The sequence below is a fragment of the Pristiophorus japonicus genome, chromosome 9 (assembly GCF_044704955.1).
Source record: "Pristiophorus japonicus isolate sPriJap1 chromosome 9, sPriJap1.hap1, whole genome shotgun sequence".
In the NCBI taxonomy this organism is placed as follows: domain Eukaryota; kingdom Metazoa; phylum Chordata; class Chondrichthyes; family Pristiophoridae; genus Pristiophorus; species Pristiophorus japonicus.
In genome coordinates this window covers 217,290,372-217,312,457 of record NC_091985.1, presented here as the reverse complement: position 1 = coordinate 217,312,457, position 22,086 = coordinate 217,290,372, and the positions used below count along the sequence as shown (strand labels likewise).

The 22,086-nt window shown below is 47.5% G+C and overlaps 1 pseudogene; it reads left to right on the top strand.

The window, feature by feature from the left end:
* LOC139274135 (zinc finger protein 721-like) overlaps positions 1-16,446 on the top strand; it is a 176,741-nt pseudogene extending 160,295 nt beyond the window's left edge.
* Positions 16,447-22,086: the final 5,640 nt, after the last annotated feature.

Sequence of the window (22,086 nt, the reverse complement as noted above, 5' to 3'; positions counted from 1 at the left end):
TTCTTAAATATGGGAACCAAAACTTTATGCAGTATTCCAGGTGTAGCCTCACCAATACCCCGTATAACTGTGGCAAGACTTCCTTCCTTTTCTGCTCCATCCTCTTTGCAATAAAGGCCGAGATACCATTGGCCTTCCTGATCACTTGCTGTACCTGCATATTAACCTTTTTTGTGTCATGCACAAGGACCCCCAGGTCCCGCTGTACTGCGGCACCTGGGGCTAGATTTACCTATCATTTTCTGTGGGTTCTCGGTGATTTTCTCGGTGGTAAAGCTGTTTTTCCACCTGGTGAATGTTTCCCCCTTAGTTTTTTAATGGTATCACTCACATCTTAACATGCCTGCCAGGACCAAACCGCCGATGTGCAATGGCGAGAAAAATCACCACGACGTAAATTTGGCCTCAATGGAAGCCTGTCCAGATCGCTAAGGGAACTGCCCTGTAAAAACTACTTAAACAGGCGGAAGGTGAGTACTCTGCAAAGAAAGGTAAGTTAGAGGTTCTTTATTTTGTTTTTATTTTAAAACGGCAAATGGTGTAAAAGTGTCTTGGGAATGCTTTTTATGAATTTTTTTTTAATTGAATTAAAAAAACCGCAGCCTTGGATGAAATTTTAAATACTTACCATCCATTCCAGTAAGAATCGCCCATTTTACTTAGTTTCCCCTTAACCACCGAGAAAGCCGCCAATAATAATGGTGTAATGCCCATTTTCTCACCGGGTGATTAATTTTAATTAGTTTAAACATAAAAGTGGAAATTCTCACCAGCATTATTCACCAAACATTAGCGTTTTTTCAGAACGGGCAATCAGGCATTGAGGGGCTCAGAGGAAAGTATAGCACTTTGCAATTTTTCTCCATTTAAATAATAACTCGCTCTTTGATTTTTTTCTGCCAAATTTCATAAACTCACACTTTCCAACTTTTTTTGCTCCATCTGCCAAATTTTTGTCCACTCACTTAGCCTGTCTATGTCCTTTTGCAGGTTGTTTGTGTCCTCCTCACATATTGCTTTTCCTCCCATCTTTGTATTATCAGCAAACTTGGCCACGTTACACTCGGTCCCTTCTTCCAAGTCATCAATATAGATTGTAAATAGTTGGGGTCCCAGCACTGATCATTGCGGCACTCCACTAGTTACTGAGAATGAACCATTTATCCCGACTCTCTGTTTTCTGTTAGTTAGCCAATCCTCTATCCATGCTAATATATTACCCCATACCCTTTTATCTTGTGCAATAACCTTTTATGTGGCACCTTGTCAAATGCCTTCTGGAAGTCCAAATACACCACATCCACTGGTTCCCCCTTATCCACCCTGTTCATTACAACCTCAAAGTATTCCAGCAAGTTTGTCAAACATGACTTTCCTTCCATAAATCCATGTGGACTCTGCCTGGCTGAATTATGTTTTTCCAAATGTCATGCTACTGCTTCTTTAATAATGGTCTCCAACATTTTTCCAACCACAGCTGTTAGGCTAACTGGTCTATAGTTTCCTGTTTTTTGTCTGCCTCCTTTTTTAAATAGGGACATTACATTTGCAGTTTTTCAATCTGCTGGCACCTCCCCAGAATCCAGGGAGTTTTGGTAAATTGCAACCAATTTTCTGTGGTGTGGGCTGATAATATAAAGAATTGACGCTGATTTTATGAAATAATAAAACAAGAAGGATGGAGTTTACCAATCCCAGCACACGATGTCCCCTCTGTACTGTGCGGGGAGATGTGGGGCAGACACCAGGACTTCCTTCCTGTGGACCATGGCCACAACTGGTGTAACCGGGGAGACAATGGGTTCTGTTCGATTCTAAAACATGGAACAGCAGCAGGACCAGAGTGTCTGAGGATAGAGCAGGCCGCTCCTTCTCACAGTGGGAAACACAACCTGTCAGCTCAAATTTAATTCACAGCATTGGCGTTTGCTTAATGGAAGGATGTTTGTATGAAAGATTATAATATTCCTTATTCCCGACTGTCAATGATATATTACTGGAGTAGATGAAATTGCAATTAGGATTAAAATATTCCTTGATAAAGATTTCGGATCAGTGTTGCTGGCAGTTCTGCACTAATCCAGAAGGAGAATGATCCGAGCCAGGCCTGGTCCAGATTTAAGTTCACAGCAAGACTTCAGACTGGTTTCAGGAACATTTCCTGCTCCCAGTCTCTGAGACACTGGCTCCTCGCACTCGGGCACTGTGTGTCCACAGTCTCATCCAATCTCTGAGACACTGGCTCCTCACACTTGGACACTGTGTACCCACAATCTCACCCAGTCTCTGAGACACTGGCTCCTCACACTCGGACACTGTGTGTCCACAGTCTCACCCAATCTCTGAGACACTGGCTCCTCACACTCGGACAATGTGTACCCACAATCTTACCCAGTCTCTGAGACACTGGCTCCTCACACTTGGATCCCAATTGTTATTCGCTGTCCCTGTTTATACTCTATCTCCCACTGCTGGTGTTCTCTCACCACTTGACAGGTTGCTGTTTGCGAGGAGATTTGCCTCTGGAGGTTTAGCGGGATGTCTGCTCAGTCCTGACCATTTTCTGGATGGCTCATTGTCTGCAAGGTGGGGAGACATCCAGGCACTGGAGGCGGTGCGGGTAAGGGACAAAGGCTGATGCTGGTGTCAAAGGATTGAGGTGTGAGGTAGACTGGGGAAACATGGGCTGCACAGACTGAAAAGGAGAAGCTGGAAGGAGCTCAGAAAAAGGTGGTTATGTGGGTGGAAAAGTGGGACTTCGAAACATCACTTTAAGTCAAATTGTGAGAGAAGGATTCTGGGACATGGGGTAACACTGAGTGAAGATAAACTTAGGACTGATCTCAGGAATTCTTCTCCTTCCAGACAGTGAGCAACACTTGGAGCGGACTCCAGGTGGAGCTGGGGGTGACACTCACTGCCAAAGACAACCTCCTCCCACTGGTCCTGGGCTGTATTCGCCATCAGCTTTTTGTCCTCAGGACCATGAGACAGGGTGGTCCTGTGGTGTATTTCACACAGTAAGAACAAGCCGAAGAGTGTGTGAATGTGAGGCTTCAATGTGAGAAGAACCAGCTTCCTCAGACACTGTTGTGGTCTAGAAAGTTTCACAACTGAAATGCTGCATTACCCATGTCATTGCTGCAGTGATTTCACCGCCAGATTCCCCGCCCCGCCTCCACCCAAGGCGGGATCCCAATATCGGGTAGTAACTGGACCGTGTGCTTCTGCCACATATTGGATTTGGGAAACCCAGAGAAAACTCTGCCGGGATCACGGCCGGGTCACTCTGGATGGCTAAGAGCCAAGGGATGAAATCCAGCCCCCGGGTCAGATGTTTGTCTTTCCATAGTCGGGAGTAAAGTACGCCTACACAGAGCGCACAGAGTAAAACAGGTTTAGCAGGATCCGAATGGAGCAACGGAACTCGTCCAATGTTCCCTCCATTCATTGTTCTCTCTCCGCACCGCCCAGGGGTTGATCCGCCCTCAGTTACTTTCCCTGTCGCTGGGTCACTGCACTTGTGGCAGGCGAGGCTCCCTGGCGCCATCTGCTGGTAAGGACTCAACCGCCGTCGGGCTCTTTCCCCACCGGTGGGTCTCTGTACCTGCATCGGGTGGGCGTGGCTCTCTGGCGCCCTCCCCTGGCCCGCTGTATGATTGCTGGTTGAGAGCCTTTCTTTAGTTTGCGCACCACATCCTCCCAACCCGACTGCCGCCGACTCAATGCCCATTTTATTGTATTGTTTGGATTGCCGGAAAGCACACAATGGTTCGTTCTGAGTTTTATGGAGTAGATTCTCGTGAATGAATTGGGCACGTTGCATCACGACATGTAATTGGCCAATAAAACTGGAGCTGACGGTTTTTTAACTCCCAGGCGGGGTTTCAGTGTCAACTCATTCTTTCGTCCTGGCAGCTGAAGGGCATGCGCTCTTTTTACAGGACAGTCGAATATTCAGCACAACCCCGCGAGCTGGAGCTGGCACCATCCAAAGGGGAAATATTCTCCACCTCTGCATTCTTCTAATCATGCTTCCGTTTGTGGTCAGGGCTCTCATCGCTCCGGCGGTCAATCAGTTGTTTATTCTCTCCCAGCAAGGCAGATAATCTGCACTGTGGGATATTAAAACGATGCCTCACATCCCTCGCTCTTGTTGATACCATTATCGCAAACCCTTTCGGAGCCACCACATCCTGACTTCTTTCCGGCACAGACCGAGTCCGGCCTGACATGGTGAACGCTGCAGGGAGCAGTTGACGGCCCGTTAGTTCAGAACAGTCACTGAGCTGTTTACAGATGAACACGTTGTGAATCACGGTTGGATTCCTTTCCTGTGCTGCACCAGTGGACTGCGGTGATCAGCGGTTCAGTACCACTAATGGATTCAGTACAGCCCAACCCTGATCAGTGTAAATGGATCGAACCACCTAGATAAATGTGGGAGACTGACCAGGAGGGTCTGATCAATACAATAGAGGGATTGCTGCAGCTAAACCCATCTGATCTTTATAAATGCACCAAACCATCTAACTAAATGTGGAGAGGGGATTGGCCAGGATGGACTGCTCATTACAACAACAACAACAACCACAATCATTTATATAGCGCTGTCAACTTAGTAAATCGCCCCAAGTTGCTTCACATGAGCGTAATCAGACAAAAAATTATACCGAACCAAAGAAGGAGACATGAGTATAGGTTACCAACAGTGTCGTCAGAGATCGTTTATAAGGATGGTCTTAAAGGAGGAGCATAATGGAAAGGTTTAGGATGGGAATTCCAGAGATTGGGGCGCAGACCACTAAAGGCACGGTTGCCAATGGTGGGGTGAAGAAAGTGAAGGATGCACAAGAGGCTAGAGAATAAGCAATGCAGAGTTCATACAAACAGAAATTTATAGCATGGAAGGAGGCCATTTGGCCCATCGTGTCCGTGCCAGCCGACCAAGAGCTATCCAGCCTACTCCCACTTTCCAGCTCTTGGTCTGTAGGTCTGTAGGTTACGGCACTTCAAGTGAATATTCAAATACTTTTTACATGTGGTGAGAGTTTCTGCCTCTACCACCATTTCAGGCAATGTGTTCCAGACCCCTACCACCCTCTGTGTGAAATAATTTGTCCTCAAATCCCCTTTAAACCTCTATGCCATCTGGCTGTTGACCCCTCTGCTAAGGGAAATAATTCCTTCTTATCCACTCTAGCTAGGCCGCTCATAATGTTGTATTCCTCAATTAGGGCTCCCGCCAGTCACCTCTGTTCCAAAGAAAACAACACCAGTCTCTCCAATCTTTACTTATAGCAAAAGTTATCCAGTCCAAGCAACATCCTTGTAAATCTCCTCTGTACCCACTCTGGTGCAATCACATCTTTCCTATCATGTGGTGACCAGAACTGTACGCAGTACTCTAGTTGTGGCCTAAGTAATGTTTTATATGGTTCAAGCATAACCTATCTGCTGTTATATTCTATGCCTCAGCTAATAAAGGCAAGCATTCCGTGTGCCTTCTTAACCACCTAATCTACCCCACCTGCAATCTTCAGGGATCTGTGGACATGCACTCCAAAGTCCCTTTGTTCCTCTACACTTTTCAGTGTCCCACCATTTAATTGTTAGCCCTCCCCAAATGCATTAACTCACACTTCTCCGGATTGAATTCCATTTTCCACTGTTCTGCCCACCAGACCAGTCCCTTGCTATCTTCTTGCAGTCTGCAGATTTCCTCTGCTTTATAACTGCACAGCCAATTTTTGTATCACCTGCAATCTTTTTAATCATACCCCCAACATTTACGTCTAAATCATTGATATATACCACAAAAATCAAGGGACCTAGTTCTGGGAGGATCATGGGGTTGGAGGAGGTTTCATAGATAGGGCAGGGGTGACCATATGGAGGCATTTGAACACGAGAATGAGAATTTTATAATCGACAGATTGCTGGACAGAGAACCAATGTAATTCAAGGGACAAAGAGTGAAGTGTGAAAGGGACAGTGCGAGTTAGGTTATGGGCAGCAGAGTTTGGGTGAGTTTAAGATTATGGAGGGAGCAAGATGGGAATCGGGACAGGACAGCATTGGATAGGTCCTGCCTCGAAGTGACAAAAGCCTGGAGGGCTTTAGCAGCAGAAGGGGATGAGCATGGAGAGGGAGCCGTGCTGTATCTGCCCTGGAAGTGTTTGATGGGACAGTGTAAAGGGAGCTTTACTCTGCATCTAACCCTTGCTGTACCTGCCCTGGGAGTGTTTGATAGGACAGTGCAGAGGTAGCTTTACTCTATCTAACCTGTGCTGTACCTGTCCTGGGAGTGTTTGATGGGACAGTGTAGACCGAACTTTACTCTGTATCAAACCCATGCTGTACCTGCCCTGGGTGTGTTGGATAGGATAGTGCGGCGGGTGGGAAGGAGGGAAGGAAGGAAAGGAAGTGAAGGGAAGGAAAATAAATGAAGGAAAGAAGGAAAGAAAGAAATAAAGAAAGAAAGGCTCTTCATGTTTTTGTGAATGAGTGGAGAAGAACAGGTTGGTTTCTCACAATACCCAACCTCCTGTTCTCGCTCCTTTACTCATTGAGAGAACAGATTAAAATAAAAGATGTATCTTTCTGTATTTCTCCCATCCACAGAATGGCCATGCTCACTTATCTCCTCCTCTCCCCGTCTCTTTCCCAGACATGAGCTCACAGAGTATCCGCCAGAATCCCGTCACTGTATCCAGATTTCCCGGGGAGGGAGTGGAACTGAAGTGTGATGTCAGTGGCCCCAGTAACCCTGACATGTTCTGGTACAGGCAGGGCCCGGGGAGGGAGTGGGACTGAAGTGCGATGTGAAGGGTCCCAGTAACCCTGACATGTTCTGGTACAGGTACAACCCGGGGAGGGAGTGGGATTGAAGTGTGATGTGAAGTGTCCCAGTAACCCTGACATGTTCTGGTACAGGCAGGACCCGGGGAGGGAGTGCGACTGAAGTGTGATGTCATGGGCTCCAGTAACCCTGACATATCCTGGTACAGGCAGGGCCCGGGGAGGGAGTGGGACTGAAGTGTGATGTCATGGGTCCCAGTAACCCTGACATGTCCTGGTACAGACAGGACCCAGTGAAGAGCTGCAGTTGATATTTTACTCACTAACTGTACAAAGTGTAAATCCAGAGGGGATGGTGGACATTTTTATCACCGAGCGACCGAGTAGCAACGAGTTGAAGCTGAAGTCCTCCATCCTGTGGGCAGATCAGTCGGCTGTGTATTACTGAGGTTGGAGTCTGCACAGTGAGTCCTAGAAACGGAACGGCTCGACACAAACCCCGGAGAGGCAGGGAGCGCCTGTGAGAGATAAAATCTCATGGCGCCTCGTTCTGTTGGGTTTAATTTGCAGAGCAAATGTGTTTTGACTAGAAGGGATTCAAATTCCTGGGTCATTGGAACCGGTTCTGGGGGAGGTGGGACCAGTACAAACCGGATGGTCTGCACCTGGGCAGGACCGGAACCAATGTCCTAGGGGAGAGTGTTTGCTAGTGCTGTTGGGGAGGGGTTAAACTAATATGGCAGGAGGATGGGAAGCTATGCAGGGAGACAGAGGAAAGTAGAATGGAGGCAGAAGCAAAAGATAGAAAGAGGAAAAGTAAAAGTGGAGGGCAGAGAAACACAAGGCAAAAAGCAAAAAGGGCCACATTACAGCAAAATTCTAAAGGGGCAAAGGGTGTTAAAAAGACAAGCCTGAAGACGGGAGACGTCATAGCCTCGCCCACATCGTCTGTGACGTACCAGGTGGTGTTGGTGCTGAGGACGGGACCGCTCGCAGTGCGCCTGCGCCGAACTCCCAACACAGTCAATCCCTCACTCCTGCAGTATTAATAATAACTTTTGTTTTCGAGCGCCTTTAACGTAGTAAAACATCCCAAGGTGCTTCACAGCAGTGTTACAGGACACAACAGATACATGTGACACTGAGCCACAGAAGAGATAGGGAGGGGTGTAGGGTTGGGGGAGGTTACAGAGAGAGGGAGGGGTGCAGGGGCTGGAGGAGGTTACAGAGATAGGGAGGGATGTAGGGGCTAGAGGAGGTTACAGAGATAGGGAGGGTTGTAGGGCTGGAAGAGGTTACATAGATAGGGAGGGGTGTAGGGTTGGAGGAGGTTACAGAGAGAGGGAGGGTTGTAGGGTTGGAGGAGGTTACAGAGATAGGGAGGGGTGTAGGGTTGGGAAAGGTTACAGAGATAGTGAGGGGTGTAGGACTGGAGCAGGTTGCAGAGATAGGGAGGGTTGTAGGGCTGGAGCAGGTTACAGAGATAGGGAGGGTTGTAGGGTTGTAGGAGGTTACAGAGATAGGGAGGGGTATAGGGGTTGGAGGAGGTTACAGAGATAGGGAGGGGTATAGGGGTTGGAGGAGGTTACAGAGAGAGAGAGGGTGTAAGGCTGGAGGAGGTTACAGAGAGAGAGAGGGTGTAGGGCTGGAGGAGGTTACAGCAATAGGGAGCGGTGTAGGGGCTGGAGGAGGTTACAGAGAGAGAGAGAGAGGGTGTAAGTTGGAGGAGTTTACAGAGATAGGGAGGGGTGAGACCGATGGAGGGATTTGACCATGAGGATGAGGTTTTTAAATCCGTGACATTACCCGCCCCGGAGCCCATGAGGGGATCTGATTGAATGGCGGAGCTGGCTCGAGGGGCCGAATGGGCCTCCTTCTGTTACCCGTGACAGGATCTGAACTGGCGTTCTCTGGATTACTGCTCCAGATAACTGCTGTGCCACCATTCATGTATCCAGAGAAGGGGAGCCAGAAACCTACCCTTTAGCCTGTTGCTGCACGAGAAGGCTGCCTCAATGACATGCCTACATATCTGAAGCGCCCTCTCATTTAGACTGCAATCCTGCCCGCGGCCAATCCTGGAGAGATCACTGTGGATTACATTGTAACCGACAAGGTGTCGTGCTCGCAGTCCTGCATCCATTCGACTACTCTGAAGGTGCCTGGAGGGACCACATTGCTCCAAATCATGAGGCGTGCACAAGAGAAGCAGCCAGAATACTTTTTAGTGAGTATCTAAGAACATAAGAAATAGGAGCAGGAGTCGGCCATTTGGCCCCTCGAGCCTGCTCCACCATTCAATAAGATCATGGCTGGTCAGATCCTGGCCTCAACTCCACTTCCCGGCCCGCTCCCCAAAACCCTTCACTCCCATCTCTTTCAAATATCTGTCTATCTCCTTAAATATATTCTTCTTAGGCAGTCCCCCGGAATCGGGGATAACTTGCTTCCACACTAAGGTGACTGATGAGACCAATGCGGCCAGGTCCAGAACTTCATTTTAAAGGTTGGAAGATACCTGTGCATGAATTCTTTTAACGTTGCACACCAGCCACCACACGGGCTTGACAGAGCAGGATCTTGGTCCAATGGCAAGGGGATCCAAGACGATTGGAGACCAGGCTCTGTTGCATGGGCCGAACACACACACACATTCCTACTAACCCCCTCCCTCCCTCCCTCCCTCAGGTCCTTGGTCCATGTTTTTCAGCTTGTGTATTTGTCCATAGAATACTGACCCTGTACCCCAGGCCCCCCGGCTCCAGTTCCCGTACATTGCTCTCCATGTGCAGCCTCTGCTGCGTTTTTCTGCACTCTCTCCAGCTGCTCATGCTGTGGTGGTTGGTTACCGCATTTATACTGGCCTCGGGTCCCGACCTTGCTGCTGGCCTCTTAGTGCATTACTGCTATCCTGACTCCCGATTGCTGAACTCAACACAGACCAGGTATTGTACCTCTGACCTTTCTAGTTTGCGTATTCCAATATCTACCAACTTAGCCTACAGGGGAAGCTCCTTAGTTCTATTTTTAATCCATGAAAACATTCTGACCTTCTTTCACTCTCAAACATCATTGTCCCATTTACTGGTGCCCTCCCCTATCGCCCCCATTTATTGGTGCCACTCCCCTATCCCCCATTTACTGGTGCCCCTCCCCTATCACCCATTTTCTGGTGCCCCTCCCCTATCACCCATTTTCTGGTGCCCCTCCCCTATCACCCATTTACTGGTGCCCCTCCCCTATCACCCATTTACTTGTGCCCCTCCCCTATCACCCATTTACTGGTGCCCCTGCCCTATCCCCATTTTTCGGTGCCCCTCCCCTATCTCCCATTTACTGGTGCCCCTCCCCATTCCCCATTTACTAGTGCTCCTTCCCTATCGCCCCCATTTACTGGTGCCTCTCTCCTATCCCCCATTTACTGGTGCCCCTCCCCTATCGCCCCCATTTACTGGTGCCCCTCCTCTATCCCCCATTTACTGGTTCCTTCCCTATTCTCACGTTTACTGGTGCCCCTCCCCTATCCCCTTAATTAATGGTGCCCCTCTCCTTTGCTCCCCCATTTACTGGTGCCCCTCCCCACTGCCCCATTTACTGGAGCCCCTCCCCTGTCTCCTGCCCCCCATTTACTGGTGTCACTCCCCTATACCCCATTTACTGATGCCCCTCCCCTATCCACCATTTACTGATGCCACTCCCCTATCCCCCATTTACTGGAGCCTTTCCCCATTCTCCATTTACTGGTGCCCCTCCCCTATCCCCCATTTACTGGTGCCCCTCCCCTATCGTCCCCATTTACTGGTGCCCCTCCTCTATCCCCCATTTACTGGTGTCCTTCCCTATTCTCACATTTACTGGTGCCCCTCTCCTATCCCCCTATTTAATGGTGCCCCTCTCCTTTGCTCCCCCATTTACTGGTGCCCATCCCCACTCCCCCATTTACTGGAGCCCCTCCCCTGTCCCATGCCCCCATTTACTGGTGTCACTCCCCAATACCCCATTTATTGGTGCCCCTCCCCTATCCACCATTTACTGATGACCCTCCCCTATCCCCCATTTATTGGAGCCTTTCCCCATCCCCGATTTACTGGTGCCCCTCCCCTATCCCCCATTTATTGGTGCCCCTCCTCTATCCCCCATTTACTGGAGCCTTTCCCCATCCCCCATTTACTGGTGCCCCTCCCCTATCCTCCATTTACTGATGCCCCTCCCCTATCCCCCATTTACTGGTGCCCCTCCCCTATCCCCCATTTACTGGAGCCTTTCCCCATCCCCCATTTACTGGTGCCCCTCCCCTATCCCCCCCCACCCCCCATTTACTGGTGCCCCTCACCCAGCCTCCACAGCTCTCTGGGGCAGAGAATTCCAGATTCACGACCCTCAGAGAAGAAAGTCCTCCTCTTCTCTGTTTTAAATGGGCGACCCCTTATTCTGAAACTATGCCCACGAGGTGAAACATCTTCTCTGCATCTACCCTGTCAAGCCCCCTCAGAACCTTATATGTTTCAATAAGATTCTTCTAAACCCCAATGAGTATACCGGCAGAGAACTCTGTTTGAATAAGGACGTGGAGCCGTGTGTTCCTATGACTAGGACACAGGAGGGTAGAAGTTATGCTGCAGCTGGAGATTACAGAGATAGGGAGAGGTGAGGCCATGGAGGGATTTGAACACAAGGATGAGAATTTTGAAATTGAGGTGTTGTTTACCCTCTTCTACAGGGGGGCAGAAGTTATGCTGCAGCTGTCCAAAATCCTGGATAAACCGCACCTGGAGTCCTGTGAGCAGTTCTGGGCTCCACACCTTAAAAAGGATATATTGGCCTTGGAGGGAGTGCAGCGAAGGTTTACCAGAAAGGTACCCAGACTTCAAGTAACGGGAGAGATTACACAAACTAGGGTTGTATTCTCCAGAATTTAAAAGGTTCAGGGGTGATTTGATCAACGTTTTCAAGATATTAAATGGAACAGATAGGCTAATTAGCAATCTTGTGCGAGGCTCCTTGGGGAAGAGTGACAATAATATGGTAGAATTCTTTATTAAGATGGAGAGTGACACAGTTAATTCGGAGACTAGGGTCCTGAACTTAAGGAAAGGTAACTTCGATGGTATGAGATGTGAATTGGCTAGAATAGACTGGCGAATGATACTTAAAGGGTTGACGGTGGATAGGTAATGACAAATATTTAAAGATCACATGGATGAACTTCAACAATTGTACATCCCTGTCTGGAGTAAAAATAAACAGGGAAGGTGGCTCAACCATGACTAAGAAGGGAAATTAAGCATAGTGTTAAATCCAAGGAAGAGGCGTATAAATTGGCCAGAAAAAGCAGCAAACCTGAGGACTTGGAGAATTTTATAATCCAGCAGAGGAGGACAAAGGGTTTAATTAGGAGGGGGGAAATAGAGTATGAGAGGAAGCTTGCTGGGAACATACAAACTGACTGCAAAAGCTTCTATAGATATGTGAAAAGAAAAAGATTAGTGAAGACAAACTTGCAGTCAGATTCAGGTGAATTTATAATGGGGAACAAAGAAACGGCAGACCAGTTGAACAAATTGATTGATTCTGTTTTCACGAGGGAAGGTACAAATAACCTTCCAGAAATACTAGGGGACCGAGGGTTCAGTGAGAAGGAGGAACTGAAGAAAATCCTTATTAGGCAGGAAATTGTGTTAGGGAAATTGATGGGATTGAAGGCCGATAAATCCTGGGACATAGAAACATAGAAAATAGGTGCAGGGGTAGGCCATTCGACCCTTCGAGCCTGCACTACCATTCAATGAGTTCATGGCTGAACATGCAACTTCAGTACCTCATTCCTACTTTCTCGCCATACCTGATAGTCTGCATGCCAGAGTACTTAAGGAAGTGTCCCTCGAAATACTGGATGCATTGGTGATCATTTTCCAACAGTCTATCGACTCTGGATCAGTTCCTATGGACTGGAGGGTAGCTAATGTAACAATTTTTAAGAAAGGAGGGAGAGAGAAAACGAGTAATTATAGACTGGTTAGCCTGCCATCAGTAGTGGGGAAAATGTTGGAATCAATTATTAAAGATGAAATAGCAGCGCATTTGGAAAGCAGTGACAGGATCAGTCCAAGTCGGCATGGATTTATGAAAGGGAAATCATGCTTTACAAATTTCTAGAATTTTTGGAGGATGTAACTAGTAGAGTGGACAAGGCAGAACCAGTGGATGTGGTTTATTTGGACTTTCAAAAGGCTTTTGACAAGGTACCACACAAGAGATCGGTGTGCAAAATTAAGGCCAATGGTACTGAAGTGGATAGAGAACTGGTTGGCAGACAGGAAACAGAGAGTCGGGATAAACGGGTCCTTTTCAGAATGGCAGGCAGCGACTAGTGGGATGCCGCAGGATTCAGTGCTGGGACCCCAGCTATTTACAATGTACATTAATGATTTGGATGAAGGAATATCTCCAAGTTTGCAGACGACACTAAGCTGTGTGGCGGTGTGAGCTGTGAGGAGGACGCTAAGAGGCTGCAGGGTGACTTGGACAGGTTAGGCGAGTGGGAAAGTGGATGGTAGATGCAGTATAATGTGGATAAATGTGAGGTTATCCACTTTGGTGGCAAAAACAGGAAGGCAGAATATTATCTGAATGGTGGCAGATTAGGAAAAGGGGAGGTGCAACGAGACCTGGGTATCATGGTACATCAGTCATTGAAAGTTGGCATGCAGGTACTGCAGGCAAGTGAAGAAGGCAAATGGTATGTTGGTCTTCATAGCTAGGGGATTTGAGAATAGGAGCAGGGAGGTCTTACTGCAGTTGTACAGGGCCTTAGTAAGACCTCACCTGGAATATTGTGTTCAGTTTTGGTCTCCTAATCTGAGGAAGGACGTTCTTGCTATTGAGGGAGTGCAGTGAAGATTCACCAGACTTGATTCCTGAGATGGCAGGACTGACATATGAGGAAAGACTGGATTGACTAGGCCTGGATTCACTGGAGTTTAGAAGGATGAGAGGGGATCTCATGGAAACATATAAAATTCTGACGCGACTGGACAGGTTAGATGCAGGAATAATGTTCCCGATGTTGGGGAAGTCCAGAACAGGGGGCATAATCTAAGGATAAGGGGTAAGCCATTTAGTACTGAGATGAGGAGAAGCTTCTTCACTCAGAGAGTTGTTAACCTGTGGAATTCCCTACCGCAGAGAGTTGTTGATGCCAGTTCATTGGATATTTTCAAGAAGGAGTTAGATATGGCTCTTATGGCTAAAACTATCAAGGGGTATGGAGAGAAAGCAGGAAAGGGGTACTGAGGTGAATGATCTTATTGAATGGTGGTGCAGGCTCGAAGGGCCGAATTATCTACTCCTGCACCTATTTTCTATGTTTCTATGTGAATGCAAGTGAGGGACTGCCTATGATGATGATTATATTACACTAGATACCGTCTCTGTTTATATTACACTAGACCCAGGCCCTGTTTTACAGCCGCCATCTTTGTAAAGAAACCACTACTGCACGGAACTTCAAGGTCCCAGTGAGTGTAGAACTGAACCCAGCCTGAGTTCTGACGGAGGGTCATTGACCTGAAACGTTAACTCTGTTTTTCTCTCCACAGAAACTGCCTGACCTGCTGAGATTTCCAGCATTTTCTGTTTTTATTTCCGATTCTAACATCCACAATATTTTGCTTTTGTATAAGTGTAGAATGGAACCCAGCCAAAGTCAGGCACCTTCGGGGAAGGAGAGGGAGGGGAACCAGTGAGTGTAGAACTGAACCCAGCCACAGTCAGCATCATCAGGGGAGGAGAGGGAGGGGAACCAGTGAGTGTAGAACTGAACCCAGCCAGAGTCAGCACCTTCAGGGGAGGAGAGGGAGAGGGACTAGTGAATGTGGAACTGAACCCAGCCAGAGTCAGCACCTTCAGGGGAGGAGAGGGAGGAGGACTAGTGAGTGCAGAACTAAACCCAGCCAGTGTTGGGTGAAAAAACTGGGAGTGGAGGAAAATTGTTTTGAGATATTTGGTGACTATGGATTTCACAGGGAGGAGGGACAATGTGTGCGACAGGTGTAAGAATCTAACATTTTCTGTAATTTTTTGCTGTATATTGACCAAACTTAAAGTTGACCAAATTTATTGGACCAGCATGCTTTGGGAGACCCAGAGACTGCTTGCTGTGAGAATTTGGCACAAAATGTTTAAATTGTTTTTCACAGACAAGGCAGCAACAGGCCTTAAACAGGAAGCTATCTGTTGAGCCATTGTGAAAACGACAGGAAAATTGACTGACTATTGACAAGAAGAAATTAATACAACTGCCATCACCATTATTGTCTGGGACACATACGCAGTGGACAAGTTAACAAATTTCGGGGTATCAAAGTATTGTTCAAAAGACACTCGGAGTTGCAGTCGAGGGCAACTTGGTAAGTTGCCAATTTAAGTCGTCACGAACTGACCAATAGCTGACGTTGATACGTATGTAGTGCTTGCTTATCATTGCTTGGTTTTAAAGGAAGGGAATAAACCTGTATGCTGAGGTATAACTGAGGGAGGTGTTTGATGCAACATTTTTATGTGAACTTACAAGTAAGTTCTTGCTGATTTTAAGCAAAAAGAAGTTTTTCAGAGTCATTGGTGTTAGATTGTTTTGTTGCACATGTCTGTACTTTGGAAACTGTTGGACGGGGTGAGGGTTGATTTCCACACGTCTGTGTGGGACGGGGATTTACACCTTTGGGGAACAAGGGAGGACAATGTTTCATAAAAAGTAGAATTGTGTGTTCTGACTTTCTATTCAGTAGTAACATTGGTGACTTTTGTAAATTCCTTTTTCAGGGTATTCCTCAGTCATCCCATTTGCAGACGGAAAACACAAACCAAATATCACAACAAGATCTAACAGTCACTCAATTCCTCAAGATCTGAATATCATCGGCCTTTGAATGTGGAAAGAGAAATATTTTTCTGTTCTGTCTGTGGGAACAGATTTCAAACATTAGTGTGACTGGAACAGCACTCAGACACACACACACCCGAGTGAGAGTGTTCCAGTGCACTGACTGTGGAGAGAGCTTTAACCAGTTGCACAGCCTGAAAAAACATCACACCATTCACAGTGGGGAGAAACTGTAAACGTGCGTGGGCGAGGCTTCAACTGATCGTCCAACCTGGAGACACAAGGACACCCGCACCACGGAGAAATCGTGGAACTGTGGGAAGGGATTCAGTTCCCCGTCTGAGCTGCAAATTCATAGTCGCTGTCACAGTGGGGAGAGGCCGTTCATCTGCTCCATGTATGGGAAGGGATTCCCTCAGTCATCCCACCTGCTGAAACACCAGCGAGTTCACATCGGGGAGAGGTCGTTCACCTGCCCTGAGTGTGGGAAGGGATTCCCTCAGTCATCCCACCTGCTGAAACACCAGCGAGTTCACACTGGGGAGAGGCCGTTCACTTGCTCCATGTATGGGAAGCGATTCCCTCAGTCATCCCACCTGTTAGCACACCAGCGAGTTCACACTGGGGAGAGGCCGTTCACCTGCTTTGTGTGTGGGAAGGAATTCATTAATTCATCCAACCTGCTGACACACCAACGAGTCCACAACTGGCTGCAGGGGTTGGAATCTGCTGTTTGTGCTGCTGTTAATCACATCCAGGACTGAATCGTGTTCATTCTGACAGTTGGGATTTGTTTCTGCTGATGTTCATAACCCCTAGAACTGGGCAGGAGTTAAAATATTTTTATATTTCAAATAACACAGTGTGGATATTTGATGTCTCCAACATAAGAGCAGACTAATTGACGTCCTGTTACCGACTGCTCCATTTAGGGACTTTCCTCCTTTTGAACTCTAGATTAGTTCAATTTTCACACCTTCGGTTACTCTCATGGACAAGTCTCAGCTCCCCCTACCTTCCAGAGTGCCTCTCCTAGCCTTGGGATCCAGGGAAGGTATTGGTAACACACCCAGGATCACTGAACACAAAACCCAGTCTGTTAATCACGTTCAGCTACTGGACTTAGTGTGTGCCCCACAGCATCTCTCTCACATTCGATGTGTGAATGGAGCATCACGCCTGCAAACCTGGGTTCAAATAAAATTTTAATCCACTCAGCAATTGTACTTTTTTAAAATACATACAAATAAACAGATCACATCAAATCATTGGCCGAGGTTTATAGTCACCAAGATGAACAAGTAAACACATCACGGCCCAATGCTCCAGCTCTATATTCACAGGAGAAAGTCTGTTATCTAACTCGAGTGGACAGAATAGAAAAAGATCGGGACTCTTAGAACATGTAGAATCTGTTATAAATATCTTTCAAATTCTGACTGGTACAATGTGTTGGTTTCCTTTCAACTAAAGTGAATGGAAGATGAGAGGGGATTCAAGGGTAGGTGTAAAAGAGGAGTAGGGGTGAGAGGGGGTTTGGATAGTCGGGGTGAGAGGGGGTTTGGAGAGTAGGGGTGAGAGGGGGGTTGGAGAGTAGGGGTGAGAGAGGGGTCGGAGAGTAGGGGTGAGTGGGGGGTTGGAGAGTAGGGGTGAGAGGGTGGTTGGGGAGCAGGGGTGAGAGGAGGGTCGGGGAGCAGGGGTGGGAGCGGGGTCGGGGAGCAGGGGTGGGAGGGGGGTCGGGGAGCAGGGGTGGGAGGGACTTGGAGAGTAGTGGTGAAGGAGGAGTTGGGCTGAGGGGATTGGAGAGTTGGGGTGAAAGAGGTGTCCTCCACCGTGTCCGCTCCATTTCCCACACTTCTGCGCTCATCCCTTCCCCGCCCTCCCAGAACCATGATAGGGTTCCCCTTGTCTTCACCTTTCATCCCACCAGCCTCCACATTCAACGGATCATTCTCCACTGTTTCCACCACCTCCAGCGTGATCCCACCAATCACATCTTCCCCTCCCCTCTTAGCATTTCGAAGGGACTGCTCCCTCCGTGACCACCTGGTCCATTCCTCAATCAACCCCCAATACCCCCAACACCCCCCCACCCCACTCCCTTCCCACAGCACCTTCTCATGCAAGTGCAGGAAATGGAACACCTTCCTTTTTATTTTCTCCCTTCTCACCATCCAGGGCTCTAAACATTCCTTCAGGTGAAATAACAATTTACTTGTACTTCTTTCAATTTAGTATACTGTATTTGCTGCTCATTATGCTCCTCTAAATTGGGGAGACCAATCACAGATTGGGTGACCGCTTTGTGGAACACCTCCATTCAGTCTGTAAAGGTGACCCTGAGCTTCCGGTCGCCTGTGAGTTTAATTCTCCGCTCCACTCCCACTCTGACCTCTCTGTCCTCAGCCTTTGCACTGTCCCAACAAAGCTCAACGTAGCTCGAGAGGATCAGCACCTCATCTTTTGTTCAGGCAGCTTACATCCTTCTGGACTCCACATAGAGTTCAACAATTTCACACCATATTCTCTGCCCCGCTCTTTCAGACGGCAGCAGTTGATGTTTCTGCTATTCCATTTACACCTCTTCTAGGCTCACCTTTTCTTTCTTGTCTCATTACCATCTCCTTTTGCCTTGTACAGTCAACCGCAAGGGTCTATGGAGCACCCTCCATTTCAGATGTCCCCAAAAGTTCGTCACCATTCTCCACCTGCTCCACGATGACATGCAAGCCGTGATCCCTACCAATGGGTCCATCACAGACCCAATCCACGTCCGGACCAGGGTCAAACAGGACTGCACCATCGCCCCAAATCTCTTCTCAATCTTCCTCGCTGCCATGCTCCACCTCACAGTCAACAAGCTCCCCGCTGGAGTGGAACTAAACTACAGAACCAGTGAAAACCTGTTCAACCTGCACCATGTCCAGGCCAGGACCAAGATCCCCCCAACCTCTGTTGTTGAGCTACAGTATCCAGACAACGCCTGCACACATGCAGAGGCTGAACTCCAGGACATAGTCAATGTATTTACTGAGGCATATGAAAGCATGGGCCTTACGCTAAAAATCCGTAAGACAAAGGTCCTCCACCAGCCTGTCCTTTCCACACAGCACTGCCCCCCCCCCCCCAGTCATCAAGATCCATGATGCGGCCCTGGACAACGTGGACCATTTCCCATACCTCGGGAGCCTCTTATCAACAAGACCAGACATTGAAGACGAGATCCAACACCACATCCAATGCGTCAGTGCAGCCTTTGGCTGCCTAAGGAAAAGAGTGAAGACCAGGCCCTTAAAACTGCCACCAAGCTCATGGTCTACAGGGCTGTAATAATACCTGCCCTCCTGTATGGCTCAGAGACGTGGATCATGTACAGTAGACACCTCAAGTCGCTGGAGATATATCACCAACGATGCCTCCGCAAGATCCGACAAATCCCCTGGGAGGACAGACGCACCAACATTAGCGTCCTTGACCAGGCCAACATCCCCAGCATTGAAGCACTGACCACACTTGATCAGCTCCGCTGGGCAGGCCACATTGTTCACATGCCAGACACGAAACTCCCAAAGCAAGTGCTCTACTCGGAACTCCTACACGGAAAACGAGCCAAAGGTGGGCAGAGGAAACGTTACAAGGACACCCTCAAAGCCTCCCTGAAAAAGTGCAACATCCCCACTGACACCTGGGAGTCCCTGGCCAAAGACCACCCTAAGTGGAGGAAATGTATTCAGGGGGGGCGCTGAGCATCTCGAGGCTCATCGCCGAGAGCATGCAGAAATGAAGCGCAGGCAGCGGAAAGAATGTGTGGCATACCTATCCCACCCTCCCTTTCCCTCAATGACTATCTGTTCCACCTGTGACAGGGACTGTGGTTCTCGTATTGGACTGTACAGCCACCTAAGGACTCATTTTAAGAGTGGAAGCAAGTCTTCCTTGATTCCGAGCGACTGCCTATGATGACAATCATATCTTTTGTTATTTAACCTCTCCTGCCTCCCACCCTATCACAGACCATTCATTTTGTTCTTTCCTCCCCTCCCTGCTCTCCCTGCCTCTGACCTGTTCAAAATTTGTTACATCTCTAACTTTTTCCAGTTCTGATGAACAGTCGTCAACCTGAAATGTTAACTCTGTTTCTCTCTCCACAATGCTGTCTGACCTGCTGAGTATTTCCAGCATTTTCTGTTTTTATTTTAGATTCCAAGATCCACATTATTTTGTATAATATCATGTTGCTGGGGCAGTGGAGTCAAAAGGAAATTCCATTTATATAGCGCCTTTCACCATCTTGGGATGTCCCAAAGTGCTTTACAGACAATGAAGTATTTTTGGAAACGTGGTCACTGTTGTAATGTCGCAAACACCGCAGCCAATTTGTGCACAGCAAGCTCCCACAAACAGCAATGTGATAATGACCAGAGAATCTATTATTTTAGCGATGGTTGATAAATAAAAATTTTGCCTGGATACGGGGCAGAACTCGCTTACTCTTTAAAATAGTGCCATGGGATCTTTAACATCTACTTGAGAAGGAGGATGGGGCCTCGGTTTAATGTCTCTTCTGAAAGACGGCATCTCCGACAGTGCAGCACTCCCTCAGTACTGGCACTGGGAGTGTCAGCCTGGATTCTGGGCTCAAGTCTCTGAAGTGGGGTTTGAATCCATAGCTTTCTGACTCTGAAGCGAGAGTGATCCCACTGAGCAGAGGTTGTTAACCTATCACAGCTTGTATTTTAAAATGCTGCCATTTACCTCAGTGTATCTAAAGTTCAGGGCCTGAGTCCAGTCTTACACCAATCCATTTAATTGTCAGGGCCTTGTTCTTTTATGCCTGGGACCTGTTGTAATGGTGCACGGGATTTCCACTGGGTCCATATAAAAGTGTCAGTGATTCCGCAAAGGAACATCTGGAATTGCCCCAGGCAGAAGGACTCACAGAACTGGAGTGTTACACTGCGTGAATTGCACCATCAGAGCAGCTAGAAGCTGGAATTGTTCTCCTTAGAAGGGAGAATTATGATCAAAATTATGAGGGGTTTTGATAGAGTAATTGGGAAGAAACTGTTTCCACTAGTAGGAGGGTCAGTAACCAGAGGACACAGATTTATGAGTTATTACTGCCCGAGACCATGTCTGTTTACATTACACTAGGCCCTGTCTCTGTTTATATTACACTAGACCCTGTCTCTGTTTATATTATACCAGACCCTGTCTCTGTTTATATTACACTAGACCCTGTCTCTGTTTATAGTACACTAGACCCTGTCTCTGTTTATATTACACTAGACCCTGTCTCTGTTTATATTACACTAGACCTTGTCTCTGTTTATATTACACTAGGCCCTGTCTCTGTTTATATTACACTAGACCCTGTCTCTGTTTATATTACATTGGGCCCTGTCTCTGTTTATATTACACTAGGCCCTGTCTCTGTTTATATTAGACTGGGCCCTGCCTCTGTTTATATTACACTAGACCCTGTCTCTGTTTATATTACCCTAGACCCTGTCTCTGTTTATATTACACTAGACCCTGTCTCTGTTTACATTACACTAGACCCTGTCTCTGTTTATATTAAACCAGACCCTGTCTCTGTTTATATTACCCTAGACCCTGTCTCTGTTTATATTACACTAGACCCTGTCCCTGTTTATATTAAACCAGACCCTGTCTCTGTTTATATTACACCAGACCCTGTCTATGTTTATATTACACTAGACCCTGTCTCTGTTTATATTACACTAGACCCTGTCTCTGTTTATATTACACTGGGCCCTGTCTCTGATTACATTACACTAGACCCTGTGTCTGTTTATATTACTCTAGACCCTATCTCAGTTATTACTGCACCAGTGGAAAAGGTTCTTCTCAATGAGTTCCTTTCAAAATCTTCAAAACTCAATCAAATCACACCTGAACCTTCTATATTCCAGGACGACATTTGTTTTTGGACAAACACAAAGAATGCATGACTTGCAGTTACGCAGCATCGTTCACAACCTCAGCACCTTTACAGCCAGTGAAGTACTATTGAAGTGTAGTCACTGTTGTAATGTTGGAAATGCGGCAGATACTTTTCACACAGCACGATCCCATAAACAGCAAAGTGATGTCAAATGAATCTGTTTTTAGCGAAGTCAAATGTGGTTTAAATGCTGTCCCGGGACACTGGAGAGAATTTCCCTGCTCTTCAACTAGTGGCCGTGGGATTTTTTACGTCCACCTGAAAGGGCAGACAAGGCATTGGTTTGAAGACTCATTGGAAAGACAGCACCTCCAACAGTACGGCACTCCTCAGCATTGGCATCGTAGGCCTCAACCCCACTTTTCCGCCTGATCTCCAGATCCCTTGATTCCCCATAACTCCAAAAATCAATCTGTCTTGGCCTTGAATATATTCA